Genomic DNA, 17,049 nt, shown 5'->3' on the forward strand with positions numbered 1-17,049 from the left:
GGAAAGATCAGTTGTCTGTTTATAAACTGCCATGTAGACATAGGTGTAGTTCAGTTTTACAAATCACTTTTAGGCCAGTGACACACTTGCGAGTGCCTCGCGCGAGTCTCGCGGTGCATCACCCGTCACCAACTCACATTCTCCTCACAGGAGTGTCTCAGCTGCATAGAGGTGCATGCAACCGACCCGCTCTTGTGAGGAGAGTGTGAGTCCGCGCCGGGTGATGCACCGCGAGACTCGCGCAAGATACACGCAAGGCACTCGTGAGTGTGACACCGGCCTTACACCCAGAGCAAAGTTTCAGTTTGCTGACTTTTCCTGTCTAAATGCCCTAGCCAGAGTGTAGTGTTTGTTTGGTGCCACCTTAACACCCAAGATCAATGGGCTCAAGTCCTGCTCCCTATGGATGATTGTTGTCCATATATTCAAACTTCTGTAAGAGGATGGCCAGAAGAAGATACCTCTATTCATTGCCGCATGGCATCTGTACACCAACATCGTCATCTGCTGGAGGATTAGCACCACGAAAAGTTAGAAGGGGATGCCAAGTCAGGTGACAAATGTGGTGCAGTGACAAAATATAAAAAGCTGGGTCGGCAGCGAGAAGATGGAGTTGGCGCCATGTGTGTGTAGCAGGTCAGGCACATGTTGTCTGCGAGGGAATCATCTGAAAATGTCCTGAACCCAGAGAAACTCGAAGACTGCATACCATTCCCAAAGAACCTGAAGTCCAAATGCCATCGCCAGAGGAACCCAAAGACCAAATACTGTTTGCCAGATGAAACTGAAGACCAAATACCGTCACCAGAGGAACTTGAAGGCCGAATATCGTTTCCCAGAGGAACCTGAAGACTGAATATCATTGCCAGTGGAACCTGAAGACCAAACCCTGAATATCGTTACGAGAAAAGGATCAGACTACGCAGTCAAAAACATTTATTCCAGAGCAGCATCCAAGTGAGCCAGCACATTACCTCCTGCCTTAAAGTGCTGGAGGGGAAAAAAAGCGCAATAGGGTCTTACCCAAAATACAGAGTAAAAATAAATACGGGAATATGCTCACCTTAAGTTGTGTATCACACAATAGGATATAAAGCCTGTGACCAGCTGCTGCAGAGTCCACTTGCTAGAAAAGCCCAAAGGTACTGTAAAATGTGGATCTACTACTGTGCTGCTGGAGATACGACACACGTCCAGGAGAGGTAAAATGTAAGGTACCCCACTTTTTCATCAGGATATCCACCTGAATGACAGACAACGTTAGTAACACAGTCCATACATAAACTGCTGGTTGTTCAAAAAGAAGGATGCTAAAACAAAACACATGACAATGACTATCCAGCCCTTTTAACCTTTTGAACTCTGACTCATTGTCATTTGTTATGTTTTGGCGCAATTTTTTTGAACAACCAGAAGTTTATTTATGAACTGTGTTACTAATGTTGTCTTTCATTCTGGTGAATTTCCTGATGAAGAAGTGGGGTACCTGATGAAGAAGTGGGGTACATTTCGAAACGTGTTGAATTAAACCACCTTGAATTATATTTCTCCTGGACGTGTGTCATATCTCCAGCAGCGCAGTGGTAGATCCACATTGTACAGTACTTCCTGCCTTGACATACAGTACTGAGAGAGTGAATAATAATTACTGAATATAATATAATATAAATATAATTACTAAAGATAACTGTCGGTATAGTGAATTTCAACATAACTTCACCACGTTTAATGAACCGCTAGTGTAGTTAGATTTATGAAGGTATAAGTTTCCTTATTTTATTGCATATTGTAAGTATAAGTAAGGGCAACACTGACACTCCCTTTACGGAAGGACAAGGATTGGGTTATTGTTAAGAGAATTTCTATAGAATAACATTGTGATTGCATGTGTGTCACCCAGGGTTATGGGGTACTCGGTCCTGGGAGGTGTATAGCTGGGAAATGTCACTTTGGTGGCCGTTGCCCGGTTCCGTGCCCTGGGTGCTTTTTGGAAAGGGGAATATTTACAGGGGATTAGAATAATGTTCACACGTGACACGACTTGTGGTTTTGCAGCTATGTAGATGGAGTCGCCACTGCACAGTTCCTGCTACTGGGGCTGGTGTTAGTGACAGCCTGGATGTTAGGCCCTCCACAAGCAGGGCCAGGTCCCAGAGGGTAGGTGATGTGGCGGGTGTCGGAAGAACGTAGGCCACACAAGAGGTTTTCAGTGCAACTGGTTCTTTACTCACTTTCTGGTGATAACTGGTCACCCTAGGCCGGCTGGTTTCACCTTCAGGTCCCCTTAGTCCCAGTGCTGGTTTAGTAACCTGGTGGCTTTTTCCTCTGCACCTGTGTTTTGGTTGGTGGGTCCCTGTGGCGTAGAGCAGCTGGGGGTCCCCTCCTGGTGATCTTCTACTGCAGTCCGTATGACGGTAGCATGAACCCTGTGGGGTTGGAGTCTCTGGTCCTGTCCTCGGTTCTCTCTTAGCTACTGAGTCCCAAACTTCAAGATCAGTGAGGTCCTTGATGGTCCCCTCACTGTGCAGGTGTTATCAGGCCTGCCTGGAGCTTCTGCCTGACCTAGGGTCCTGTACCCCGTTGGTGCATAATTCCGGAAGACTCTACCGTACTCCACAGGCAACTAACCGCCTGGGCCCTCAGGTCACTGTTCACTCCTGTCAGCGCGTCTGCTCACGTTCACTGTCACTGCTAGACTCCTCACTCTCCACTGTCTGACCGTCCACCACCTGCCCCTCCCACATGGTCAACTAGTAGACTGGATTGGCTCCACCTCTAGGTGGCCATCCATTGGTCTGACCCTAGCCTGGTACCATTCTATGGGGGAATATTGGGGAAGACAGGGATTACTTGGAGTGTTTGTGTGTGACCGACACTGGTCTTCTGGGTCCCTAGAAGGTAGGTCCTGCATCCTGGTGGAGATGCAGTACCTTGTAGCTCCCTGATGGCTTCAGGGGCGCTACACATGCACCTGATCACTCAAGTGCAACTGGAAACGTGCTAACTAATATGATTTGTTTGCTTAGAGCTTCTGTATTGATTTTCACCTACCCATCCCACCTTCATCTCTCTGTTCCCAACTAATAAAAATCTGTTGTAGTCAGCAATGAGTGGTGTTTACTGCGTGTTGCAGTTCTGGCCTCCTTTGTACACAGGGCCGCCATAAGGGCATTACAACCGTGACTGGTGCACGAGGCCCAGTGAAGAGGGGGTGCCCAGACGGGCCTGGAGTAATTACCTAACTTTATGAAGCCCCAGCCGGGCCCCCCTCTTCACCAGGCCCCAGCCACCGCAGCAGCAGAGAGCCCGGCAGTGTCGCTTCAGCCACGGCACATGCATAAGGTGCAAGCGAAGCCTTTCTAGGGCAACGCATGTGTGACGCACCAAGGGTGCAGGAATCGCTTCCTCCTTGGGATTACACACACACCCCCACATGGTGCATATGAGCCGCAGGGGAGGAGTTCAGTCAGTCGGAGGAGAGCAGCAGAGCAGTCAGGAGTGTGTCTCCTGGGCTGCAGAGAAAGTTTCAGAGCCCCGGGACTACACCTCCCCTACCCGTGGAGGGGATTCCACCTTGCTGCCCCACACCACCAGTCCCGAGCACGATCCCCAGAGGCAGTGGCAATGCCACCATCTCATCACCACAACCCACAGGTGGCATCACGGACAATCTCCCTTACCTAATCCCTTTTTTCTTGTGGAGCCTGGGATGACAGACCGGGTCACACCACTGTGATACCTCTAGAAGCGACCCCATTGGCCCAGTTCTGAGTACCCCCTATCCCTGGGCGACACAAAATTGGCGTCACGAACAGGATACTTACCCATTCACTTACCTAGTGAAGTGCGCCTTGTATGGACAGTCAGCGGTGATCCGTTGTAAAAGTTTCAAAATCCGCCATCTTGCCGCCATCTTTTGGCGCGAAGATTCGCATCAGAGTCTTCTTCCCCGCGAAAAGAGCGTGAGCCTGAAGCCCCGCCCCTGGGAACGCGGCCGTGCAGCAAAGTGAGAAGTCGAAAAGCGAAACTGATCGGCCTGAAAAGCGAGTGCCGCGAAAAGACCAAGGGGGAGAAGCGGGAAGAGCTCATGTAACTGCGGCTGATAAGTTCAGGGACGCCAGGACTCTGCAGAAACCCGTTCCTGGACACCAACGCGGCAGGATGTGTCGGAGTATCCAGGTCCAAGCCCACTTCATGCTGGCGAAGTGGGCATCGGAGATGAAGAGCATGGCTGCAGCCGTCCGGGCACGCAAAGTGGAGATGATCTCGGAGGAGTGGTTAAGCAGTGACCCACGTCCCTATGTTCCCCAGGAACCGGCCGTCCCGGCTGAGGGGCCCGGCCTGCTCCCGTCCGCCACGTCCTTTCCGTCGTCGTCGTCCGTGCCCGCAGCCAACGCCACAACCGACCCGCTGCCCCAGTCCGGGGCAGCGAAGCCCGTATCATCTACGGGGGAGGACCCAGCTGCTGGGCCCTCAGGCCTTACCGTCACCATCGCTCCGGCACCGCTGACGACATCCCATACGGCCCCGGCAGTCCGCTCGGCCGCAACAGTGATGACGTCGGCTCCGGCAGTCCGCCCGGCCACAGCGGAGGTGACACCCGACCGGAAGTCTGCCCCAGATGCGGCGCCAGCCGCTCCCAGGTACCCCGTCCCGGCTGTGGAACAGCGGGAGTGCACCTGCAGAGAGGAGGAGCAGGCCACTGAGCGATGGGGCCCTCAGCAGTTAGCGAGGCCGGTTGTAGCCGGCGCCGAGGGCATCCGAGTGGGCCTGGCTTCTGAGCAGGAGGCAGAGCATGGAACCCGTGCCCCGTACTGGGAGTAGAGGCAGCAGTAGCTGAATATGGACAGCAACCCGCAAATAAGTTCAAAAGTTAAAAGTTAAAGTTGAAAAGTTTTAAAGAACCCGCTCCAGATATAAAGACTCCTACCTTTGTTGAACGACCCCAAGTTCCCCAGGAGACGCCATCCAGCACACGGGGTGTAAAGAGGAGGACCTTGCCCAACTTGTTGAATGCCACTGCGGTCGGAGCCGCAGAGGGCGCCATCAGGGGTCGGAGCCCCCGGTGGAGGACAGCAAGTGAGTTAAGTTGGAGCGAGGACAGTTCCAGTTACAGAGCCCGGTTTACCGTACCCGCACTGCAGGCAGTGGAAGACGGGGTCTTTCTGGACAGTGTCAGCGTGAGTGAATGTGGCATAGGGGACCCGTGCTGCCCTGTGGTGGACTGAGGGAAAGTGGCTGGAGGAGGCAGCGAAGTTAAGTGTTGTAAATAGTCCTGGACCACCCTTTCAGGTCCTACAGTGTCCGGAGATGCTGGTTGGAGGAAGGGCCTGCGGCAGAGGAGGCCGAAGCCCCATCACCATGCAAACCAGTGACTACCCTCCGGGTCAGGGGTCCCCTGGACGTGGGGCCTCTGAGAGACTGCCGGGTAAGGAACTTATTACCCGGCCCATGTGGGCAATACCCGGAACTGAACCCGATTCCTGGACTGGGGAAAAGGGGTGCTGACCTGTTTTTAGAGGCAGCATCAAGGTTTAGGTTTGCTTGGGTGATCAAATGAAAGGACCCGGTCCCGTCCCGTTCCCGGTTAATGTTTTGCAACGTTAAAGAAAACGTACCTCCCGATGTGGGAAGATGCATGTTTGTAATGTTTAACTTTTTTTTTTTTCCCGTTAAAATAAACGTCAGTGGCCGGACAGCCCGCGGACGGGCTGTGTTTAACCAAGGGGGAATGTGACGCCCTGGCAAAACCAGGTAGTCACAGATAACTGTACCCCCACCAAGGGTGCAGGAATCGCTTCCTCCTTGGGATTGCACACACACACACCCCCACATGGTGCATATGAGCAGCCACCCCTCCCCCCCCAGTTAGGAGCTGAAAAGAGCAGCAGGGGAGGAATTCAGTCAGTCGGAGGAGAGCAGCAGAGCAGTCAGGAGTGTGTCTCCTGGGCTGCTAAGAAAGTTTCAGACCGGTCAGGGGTTGGAGCCCCTGGACTGCGGGAACAGGTCAGGCACTAGGAGGGGACCCAAAGTGGACCGGGGCAGGGTAGTGGCCCGCTGGCATCGGGAACCCGGAATAGTGCAGGGAAGGGGACTTCCCCCGTTCCAACCAGAGGAGCTAAACAGAAAAAAGCTGTGGAAATAAAAGCGCAGATAGGGTATTACCCCAATATGTGCGGGGTGAGGAGGGGGGAATAATCTTACTCACCAGATGCAGTTGTGACAGTCACAACTACTTTACTCGCGTGTACAACTTGATCAAGGCTGCAGCCACCCAAACGGCAGATAACAGAGAGGGGTAGAGAGGGGTGATTTAGTGCCGCGCCAAATGATCACTGTTCAAATGTCAGATTAACGTGTCTTTATTGTTGGCATAGGTCTACGCGTTTCAGGAGCTCAGCTCCCTTCCTCAGGACCGTCAAGCACCAAAGAAACATCAAATTTGAGATTTGATGTTTCTTTGGTGCTTGATGGTGCCAACAATAAAGACACGTTAATCTGACATTTGAATATTGATCATTTGGCGCGGCACTAAATCACCCCTCTCTACCCCTCTCTGTTAACCAGAGGAGCTAAGCAGACTACAAGGTGCAGTGCATCAAAAGAGGGCTTCTGCTCATTGCACCGTGTGTGGGACCAGCACATCCCTCCAAAAGGCTCCCGGTCACCGGCAAGTTGGTTTACAAAGGACTCTATGTTTCCTGACCACACACATCAGCCTAGCTTCATCCAACACCAAGACAACCGAACTGTGAGTTTCCTGCTCCCTGCAATCCCTGCCATCACAACAACTCCCAATTGGGCCCCGGGACTACACCTCCCCTACCCGTGGAGGGGATTCCACCTTGCTGCCCCACACCACCAGTCCCGGGCACGATCCCGAGAAGCAGCGGCGGTGCCACCATCTCATCACCGCAACCCACGGGTGGCGTCACGGACAATCTCCCTTACCTAATCCCCTTTTTGCTGTCGAGCCTGGGATCACAGACCGGGTCACGCCACTGTGATACTTCTAGAAGCGACCCCATTGGCTCGGTTCTGAGTTTCCCCTATCCCTGGGCGACACACATGCAAATTAGCCATATAATGGGAAGCAAGGTGAGTGGAGCAGAGTAGGGAGGCTGCACATCATCCCGCAGCCCAGCGTGATCAGGACATCACTCTGCACCTCATGCTCACACTGCTGCAGAAAACACGGAGATGGCGAGGACACTGCATCTGGAGGGGAAATGTGACGCCCTGGGCAAGCCAGGGGTCACAGGTCATGACACCACCACACCCTACACCCCGGATAAGTACACCAAAGCTACACAAAAATCCTTGTTGCCTTCCTGCAGGGGCTGATGTCCACACCAGGGGGTGGGCCAGGCAGTTGGCTCCGCCCACCGAGGAGTTCACAGCCCTGGAGGCGGGAAAACCAGGCAGATAGAGTTTGAGGAGTGAAGTGGAAGGAAGTGGTAGAGGAGCAAGTGAAAGTAGTGGAGGAGAAAGTGACAGTTTAGAAAGCCTGAAGTTGGTCCGGGTGTGTGCCCCGGACTGAGAACAGCAAGGTTAGCAGACGGCGGTGACCGTCTGCAGGAGAGGCTGCTTGGAGGTTGCCGGAAGGACCGTGGACGGGTGGTGGCCCGGCGGTACCGAAGCGGTATACGAAGAGCAGTCAGCACCATTGGCAGGGGCCTTTCGGATCCCGGCAAGGCTAGGAGTCGCCGTGAATTTGCCAAATCCGTCAGTGAAGGGGACCTCTGGGTCTTCCAACAACCAAGTCCCGATTGAAGGCAACAGTCCAACCGTTAGAGAGAGACACCGCCACCGCCAGGGCACCAGTTTCTCAGGGCCAGCGCCTGCGGGCAAAGTAGGGCTCCTCCGGCCCATAACCAAGTCGGGGAGCGGGTCTTTCCAGCCGTGTGTTTTACCAAGAACTGTGTCCCCGTCTCAGGCTGAGTGAGTACCACAGTGCCGTGAGGCACAGCGCTGCCCCCGCGTCCCTGCACCCCACCAAGCCCTGCACCGGCCCCGCCATCCCTCATCACCCACCTCATCACTGGGCCCCGGGACAACTACCCCCCTACCCACGGAGGGGAGAACCAACAACTTTGCTGCTCCCTGTCACCGCTCCCGGGATCCCCATACAGAGCAGCGGTGGTGTCCACACAATCACCACAACCGTGGGTGGCGTCACGGACAATAAACAATCCCAAAAACCAATCCCTTTTCACTCACGGGCAAGGAGCGCCGCTTGAGTCCCCGGGATCCGGCCCATCGCTCGAGCCACCGAGCAGCAGCAGGCCGCAGCAGCAGCGGCAGCCGGACCCGAGCAGTGGGAGAGCGCAGCGTCCCCTCCTCCGCCCGCGACAGAAACATAGGCGCTCCGTGAGCTGAAGATCGCTAGAGGTCAGTAGCGTAGCTATGTGAAGCTCCAAAGCTCCACAGGTGTTGTGTCGGTGCATTACCTTAAAGGATTCCACGTGGGATGGTCTAGTCACAGGTAGGGAACCTTCTCTTTAGGATTTTCGTGACCCCACTCTCGGTATTGCGGTTAGGGTGACCGCCACTGCAGATTAAGGGGTGACTGGGGCTGATGGCAGGTGCAGTCAGTTGTAGTGGCCTCCCGAGAGTGAGACAAGCCCCAGGGCCCTGTGTAAGTGACTACCAACTCGCCTTCCTAGTCCTGTGTGTTTTGGAGTGACCCCTACTTGAAGTCCTGCTGGGCTCACCCAGGGAAGTTGCTGATGCCTCTCTCCCCTTCTTTTGGCCCGTTTGCTTGTAGCCTGGACCAGGTCACTCCGGCTGCTTGCCTCCTGTGAACTATGGGCCCTCACTTTGCTACGTGGCTGCGGACTCTGTGGTGGTATGGCGTGGGTCTGAAGTGCCCCCACCAGCAGGTTTGGAAAGAGAAAATTGAATAAATCTCTGCACTGGGACCTGTTACCCTTGCGGGCCTGGTACCTCCCTGGCAGTCCCCTTACTCTGCCACCTCTTTGCTCTCTCTAGCCTAGGGTGGATTTCGGGTGGCACTACCAGGTGACCGATCTCCCCCGTCGGTAGTCACTGCGTGTAAGTTGTCTGACTAGTGGCAGCTTCAGGTCTCCTCTTTGCGTCTGCTCACCCTGAGCTCCACTTCAGACTCAGCTCCCTCCTTCCTACTCTGTCCGCCTACACAACCTAGCAACCAGGCTCTCTACCACACCCCTTGAGTGGAGATGGAGGCCATGCCCCCTCCTGGATTCCCCAGGGGTCCACTCAAAGGTAGATGTGTGAGACCTGATTACTATGCACCTGTGTAGTCACACCTCGGTCAGCCTTCTGGATTACCTGTATTGCACTGCCCCCAGCATGGGTGCAGTACTCAGTGGTGCCTGACCAGGTCAGGGGCGCCACATTCCCCCTTAGTTATCACCAGCACGTCCTCTGGCTGCAAGACAACATTTTAAAATGCATAAAACAGTAAAACATTTAAAACATTTTAAAACCACCAGGTACCATACATCACCACCCTCCATCCACAAGTCCGTTAACCCACCCAAAACCCTCTCATGAAGCAGGTCACCGGTCCTTTTAGCAACCAGGTCTGGGCCATCTGTTTCCCCAGACCTCTCCTCCAATCTTCCTCTCCCGTTGAACCGCGCCTTCAGCCACTTCTGCCAGGATGTAGAGGCGGCTTTCTTGGTCTGGTGGTTTCAGGGTATACCTGGCTTGGTGGAGCCACGCCTTCAGCCTCTTCTGGCAGGATGTAGAGGCGGCCTCCACAGTTGGTGCTGACAAGGTACCCTCTTTGTGGTGGAGAGCCAGGCCCCATAAACAGGCGTGCTACCTGGTCACAGGCGAGCCAGGCCCCTAAACAGGCTGGCTCTGGTGGTGGTACCATTCAAGGTAACTATGTACACTGCGAGAGTTTGTGGCTATAGCCAGTTCATAGCCTATGGTCCGAATTTTCAAAGTGCAAAGGGTTTCTCACATAAGTTCATGTGGGCACATTTCTTGAAACTGGAACGTTGCAAACTTCAAACTTGTAACTCTGCTCTACTTTACTTTTCTTTACATGGATTCCTCCTCTGTACCAGGGCTTTGGCCTGTAGGGCTGTGGCACCTGTCATTTTCTACATTTCTGTCGTCGTCATCATCTGTGGCTGTATCTTCCATTGGTTCTTTGTCTTTAATGGTGTCTTTTTCTGGTTCTTTATCTTCTATCTCTTCTTTTTTTCTTTTTCTCTGTCTTGTTCGACTGTTTCTTTGATTGTTTTCTCTTGCTCTGTTGTGGTTGTTGTTTCTTTGGACTTTAGGAACTGTGTGGAGGCAGCTGGGCCAGAATCAGGTTCTTTAGGACATGGTGTAATGTCTAGCGCATACCATCCACGCTCTCCTCGATGTTTTGTGAACTCCACCAAGTCTCCCATGTACAGTTTCCTTCCAGGATCACCTCTTGACGAGTGGGCTCTGACATCTCGTCTGCTGACAAAAATGCCCTCCTTCATGCCAGGTGCAACGATAAAGCCATACCCTGATTTTAAGCTGAAGTCTTCTACTACACCACGGCAAAAGGATCCTCTTTCCTGGTGGCGGGCTCTTCTCAGGGATTGCTTGTCTTCTAGATCTCGGGCTGTCAGCTCTTCTCTCTTTTTCTGTTCTGGGGACTTTTGTGTAGGGAAAGGCTTTGCTCTGCGGCGGCGTGCTCTGCTTGCGGGGTTCTTAGTGACTGCAGGCTCCCAGACTACATACATGCTTGGGGCCAGTACTGTCAGTTCTTCATCAGCAGAGGGTGTTGGGCTCTCCTCATTCCAGCGGGAGTATGGCAACATATCGGGCTCTGAGCCCCCTTCAGCTTCACAGGGTGCTGCGTCCTCCTCCTGCTGTTCTGGGATTGCTGCTTCAGCCTTCAAGCCTCCCCTCCCCCTTAGTTCTTCTGAGCACTCCTCGGACGGCAGCACTGGGGATAGGCTTTCATCAGCAGGCCAGGGCGGTGGGCTCTTTATCGAGGATGTTACTGGAGCCTTCTTGTGGGAATGCGGAGGGAGCAGATACCGGTCCACCATCTCTTTTGGGAAATGGGCCTCCAGACCCGCCTTGAACCTCATGTATTCGGGGTCTTCTCCCAGCGGGGACGGGAGAGCCAGTCCTTGGGCTGGGAAGCGGTGTCTGCTCTGGCCTTACAGGCCGGTGTAGATGGCCTTGCGGCCTTGTCTTTGCGGGCCGAGCCTGGCGTGGCTATGGCCTGGTCTTGGCGGGTCGCGCCCAGCATGGCTGCGGCCTGATCTTGGTGGACCGCGCCTAGCATGGCGGCGGCCTGGGTTAGCGTCGCTCCTGCGGCGTGGATGAGCGTCGCTGCTGCGGCGGGATCTTGGTGCGCCGGGCCTGGCATGGCGGCGGCCTGGATTGGTGTCGCTGCTGCGACCGGTTCTTTGCGGGCCGGGCTGGGCATGGCGGCGGCCTGGATTGGCGTCGCTGCAGGGACCGCGGACGTGGCAGCGGGGATCGGGGCACTCGCGCAGGCAGGGGCATCAGATGACTCACCCCTCAGCAGCATCGCTGGTGTTCGGGCGGTCGCTGCTCCGCGTGTCGCTTGCCTCGCCGTCCACTTCTCATGGGCCCAGGTGATTCTAGCCATCTCTCTGAGCTCTGTGCGTCCTTCCCGGATCTGCTGCATCACCTTCGCCTCCAGCCTTTCACACCACTGGTCCAGCTCCCAGTCCCACCAGGCAGCGGAGCCTAGCTCTGGGTCGCTGCGTGTGAACGCCATTTTCTGTGCTCTCAGCGGCGCTTCTGCACAACCTTCCACCTTTGCTTCCTGCTGCAGACTTGTGGCTTCCTTTCCTTCCCGGCGTCTCTGCACACCTCCGCTCTCATCACTTGCGAGGTCAGGACTCTGCAGGGGTTCTCTGGGTAGCCACACCTCTTCGTGGGCGGTAACTTCTTCTAGCGCAGGCTCCTGTTGTTCTTTGGCGCGCTCTTCATGGTGGCAATATGGCGGCGCTTCCAATTTTTCAAGCGGACTTCCCAGACACATGGTCACCTGTCTTAACAGGTCTAGTCCTTATCCTGTTCGTGACGACAGAAGTGAAGCCCCACAGGTGTTGTGTCGGTGCATTACCTTCAGGGACTCCACGTGGGATGGTCTGGTCACAGGTAGGGAACCTTCTCGTTAGGATTTTCGTGACGCCACTCTCGGTATTGCGGTCGGGGTGACCGCCACTGCAGATTAAGGGGTGCCTGGGGCTGATGGCAGGTGCAGTCAGTTGTAGTGGCCTCCCGAGAGTGAGGCAAGCCCCAGGACCCTGTGTAAGTGTGTGGAACCACATGGCGCAGAATGACTCAAACACAGTCCAGGCAGTCTTTCAGGGTTTTTACTCACAGTTGATGGCAGGGTGAGTAACCCGGGCGTAGCTGGGATGAACCAGGCTGGAACCAGGTATCCTTCCGGCTGGCTGATGAGGGTGACTACCAACTCGCCTTCCTAGCCCTGTGTGTTTTGGAGTGACCCCTACTTGAAGTCCTGCTGGGGTCGCCCAGGGAAGTTGCTGATGCCTCTCTCCCCTTCTTTTGGCCCGTTTGCTTGTAGCCTGGACCAGGTCACTCCGGCTGCTTGCCTCCTGTGAACTATGGGCCCTCACTTTGCTACGTGGCTGCGGACTCTGTGGTGGTATGGCGTGGGTCTGAAGTGCCCCTACCGGCAGGTTTGGCAGGAGAAACTTGAATAAATCTCTGCACTGGGACCTGTTACCCTTGCGGGCCTGGTACCTCCCTGGCAGTCCCCTTACTCTGCCACCTCTTTGCTCTCTCTAGCCTAGGGTGGATTTCGGGTGGCACTACCAGGTGACCGATCTCCCCCATCGGTAGTCACTGCGCGTACGTTGTCTGACTAGTGGCAGCCTCAGGTATCCTCTATGCGTCTGCTCTCCCTGAGCTCCACTTCAGACTCAGCTTTCTCCTTCCTACTCTGTCTGCCTACGCAACCTAGCAACCAGGCTCTCTACCATGCCCCTTGAGTGGAGATGGAAGCCACGCCCCCTCCTGGATTTCCCAGGGGTCCACTCAAAGATAGATGTGTGAGACCTGATTACTATGCACCTGTGTAGTCACACCTCGGTCAGCCTTCTGGATTACCTGTATTGCACTGCCCCCAGCATGGGTGCAGTACTCAGTGGCGCCTGACCAGGTCAGGGGCGCCACAGCTACTGAATGAGGCTGTTGCCCTGGGCCCATGACCTAGAGGGGCCCACCAGGAGCTACTGCCACCTAGGGTCATGTTAAATCATCAGGTTTTTGTTTTTTTTTAAACTCCATTTCCCTTTGCCGGGCAAAGTAGCAAATCAGCCAACTTTTTGAAGGGGGGGTGGAGGGGGGGGGCGGTTAATACAGAAGCGCTGCAGAGGCAGGGAAGCTCTAAACTTCTCCTGGCCCTGACGGAAGAAAATACCTGCAAGTGCTGCAGGATTTGCAATGACATCAAGTTCATATGACCCATGTGGGAGGAGCAGGGAGATAAAGGAGGCATTGTAGAAGATGAGGACACATGTGGCAGGTAATGAAGGAAGAGGAAGATATGGGGGTGCAGGGTGTGACAGAAAGGGGGGCAGAGCATGACAGGGAGGGGGAGAATATGACAGAAGGGTAGAAGGTTTGACAGTGGCGTACAGGGTGTGACAGAGGGGTGCAGGATGTCACAGTGGTGCAGGCTCTGACAGAGTGCTGTAGGCTGTGACAGAGGGGTGCAGGCTGTAAAAGAGGGGGGCAGGGTTTGACAAAGGGGGCAGAGTGTGACAGAGGGGATCAGACTGTAACACAGGGGGGCAGGCTGTGACAGGGGTGCTGACTATGCCAGAGGGGTGCAGGGTGTGACAGAGGGGTGCAGAGTGTGACAGAGGGGTGCAGAGTGTGACAGAGGGTTGCAGAGTGTGACAGAGGGGTGCAGTGTGTGACAGAGGGGTGCAGGCTGAGACAAAGGTGCAGGGTATGACAGAGTGGTGCAGGCTGTAACAGAGGGGTGCAAACTGTGTGGGATTGCGGTTTGCAGGGTGTGTGGGATAGAGGAGTGCAGACTGTAACAGAAGGGTAAACATGGTTACCTGGTTAGGGGCCCATTCAGTAGTTTTTCCCCCCTTGAGTCGAACATCTAGCTACGCCTCTGCCAGGGGTTGGGGGGGCACCATTCCCAGCTCCTGCCTTGATTCAGCTAGATGTGCGTTGGAGGGTGCACATCCAGCTGAAATGCATCGCTGCTCAGAGGATGCCGCGTGACATGGGAGCTGGGGAGGGTGACTAAAATGTTTGTATATTTTTTTCTTTTGCAGCAGACAAATATACGAGGAGAAGCCCCGGAAAGGGACATATGTACAAGAAGGAGGACATATATAGCAGGAAGAGGACAAAAACCAGGATGAGGACAAATATACCAGAATGTGCTCAGGAGGAGGAAATATATACACCAGGAGGGGCCATGGAAGGGGACATATATACAAGAAGGAGGACATATATACCAGGATGTGCCGAGGAGAGAGCTATACATACCATGAGGGGCCCAGGGTATGTATGGGATATATATGTGTATATGTATATATATATATATATATATATATACCAGGAGGGGGACAAATAAACCAGGATGGGGACATGTATAACAGGAGGGTCTCAGGATGGGGACATATATACCAGGAGGAGAACATATATGCTAGGAAGGAGACAATAAATCAGGGTGGGAACATACATAACAAGAAGAGCCCAGGATCGGGACATATCTACCAGGATGGGCACGTATATACCAGGAAGAGGACATATATAGCAATAGGAGGACATATATACCAGGAGGCCATAATACAGAGGGGTAATGTGTTTGTGTGTGTATGTGTGTGGGGATAGTATACAAAGGGGTAGTGTGTGAGGATTTATATAAAGAGGGGCAACTTGTTTGGGGGGATAGTATACAAAGGAGCAGTGTACTTGATGGATATTATAGATAAGCAGTGTGTTTGGGGATCTTATACAGAGTGGCAGTGTGTGGTGGGATATTATACAGAGGGGCAGTGTACGTATGTGAATATTATACAGAGGAGTAGTGTGTGTGGGGATTTACAGAGGAGAAGTGTGGGGGGATATTATACAGAGGGGCAGTGTGTGAAGAGGGATATATAGAAGATCGGTGTGTGTGGAGGGGACATTATACAAAGGAGCAGTGTGTGTGGAGAGATATTATGCAGAGGAGCAGTGGGTGGGGGGGTATTATACAGAGGAGCAGTATGTGTGGGGGATATTATACAGAGGAGCAGTGTGTGTGTGGGGGATATTATACAGAGGGGCAGTGTGTGGTGAGGGATATTATAAAGAGGGGCAGTGTGTGGGAGACATATTATACAGAGGGGCAGTATGTGGGGTTATTATACATAGGGGCATTGGGCATTGTGTCTGGGTATATTATTCAGAGGGGCAGTGTGTGTGTGTGGGGATATACTATACATGGGGCAGTGTGGGAGAGATATTACAGAGAAGAGTGGTGTAGAGGGTGTGTTATGGAGAAGGGGGGTGTATTTTTAATTTCCTGAGGGAATTACTTTATTTTCTGCAATAACTTCAAGTGTGCTAACACTTCTGGCCATGACTGTGTGTGTGTGTGTGTGTGTGTGTGTGTGTATATACAGTGCCTACAAGTAGTATTCAACCCCCTGCAGATTTAGCAGGTTTGATAAGATGCAAATAAGTTAGAGCCTGCAAACTTCAAACAAGAGCAGGATTTATTAACAGATGCATAAATCTTACAAACCAACAAGTTATGTTGCTCAGTTAAATTTTAATAAATTTTCAACATAAAAGTGTGGGTCAATTATTATTCAACCCCTAGGTTTAATATTTTGTGGAATAACCCTTGTTTGCAATTACAGCTAATAATCGTCTTGTATAAGACCTGATCAGGCCGGCACAGGTCTCTGGAGTTATCTTGGCCCACTCCTCCATGCAGATCTTCTCCAAGTTATCTAGGTTCTTTGGGTGTCTCATGTGGACTTTAATCTTGAGCTCTTCCACAAGTTTTCAATTGGGTTAAGGTCAGGAGACTGACTAGGCCACTGCAACACCTTGATTTTTTCCCTCTTGAACCAGGCCTTGGTTTTCTTGGCTGTGTGCTTTGGGTCTTTGTCTTGTTGGAAGATGAACTGACGACCCATCTTAAGATCCTTGATGGAGGAGCGGAGGTTCTTGGCCAAAATCTCCAGGTAGGCCGTGCTATCCATCTTCCCATGGATGCGGACCAGATGGCCAGGCCCCTTGGCTGAGAAACAGCCCCACAGCATGATGCTGCCACCACCATGCTTGACTGTAGGGATGGTATTCTTGGGGTCGTATGCAGTGCCATCCAGTCTCCAAACGTCACGTGTGTGGTTGGCACCAAAGATCTCGATCTTGGTCTCATCAGACAAGAGAACCTTGAACCAGTCTGTCTCAGAGTCCTCCAAGTGATCATGAGCAAACTGTAGACGAACCTTGACATGACGCTTTGAAAGTAAAGGTACCTTACGGGCTCGTCTGGAACGGAGACCATTGCGGTGGAGTACGTTACTTATGGTATTGACTGAAACCAATGTCCCCACTGCCATGAGATTTTCCCGGAGCCTCTTCCTTGTTGTCCTTGGGTTAGCCTTGACTCTTCGGACAAGCCTGGCCTCGGCACGGGTTGAAACTTTCAAAGGCTGTCCAGGCCGTGGAAGGCTAACAGTAGTTCCATAAGCCTTCTACTTCCGGATGATGCTCCCAACAGTGGAGACAGGTAGGCCCAACTCCTTGGAAAGGGTTTTGTACCCCTTGCCAGCCTTGTGACCCTCCATGATCTTGTCTCTGATGGCCTTGGAATGCTCCTTTGTCTTTCCCATGTTGACCAAGTATGAGTGCTGTTCACAAGTTTGGGGAGGGTCTTAATTAGTCAGAAAAGGCTGGAAAAAGAGATAATTAATCCAAACATGTGAAGCTCATTGTTCTTTGTGCCTGAAATACTTCTTAATACTTTAGGGGAACCAAACAGAATTCTGGTGGTTTGAGGGGTTGAATAATAAATGACCCTCTGAATAAACT

At 53.1% G+C, this 17,049-nt stretch overlaps 1 long non-coding RNA gene across 1 annotated transcript in view; it reads left to right on the plus strand.

Annotated features, from left to right (window-relative positions):
- LOC142301865 (uncharacterized) overlaps positions 1-14,346 on the plus strand; it is a 65,643-nt gene extending 51,297 nt beyond the window's left edge. The window contains exon 3 of the long non-coding RNA XR_012752902.1: positions 14,286-14,346. This is a non-coding gene — a long non-coding RNA (uncharacterized LOC142301865). The remainder of the gene's footprint in view (positions 1-14,285) is intronic.
- Positions 14,347-17,049: the final 2,703 nt, after the last annotated feature.

Source organism: Anomaloglossus baeobatrachus, chromosome 4, assembly GCF_048569485.1.
Source record: "Anomaloglossus baeobatrachus isolate aAnoBae1 chromosome 4, aAnoBae1.hap1, whole genome shotgun sequence".
Classification (NCBI taxonomy): domain Eukaryota; kingdom Metazoa; phylum Chordata; class Amphibia; order Anura; family Aromobatidae; genus Anomaloglossus; species Anomaloglossus baeobatrachus.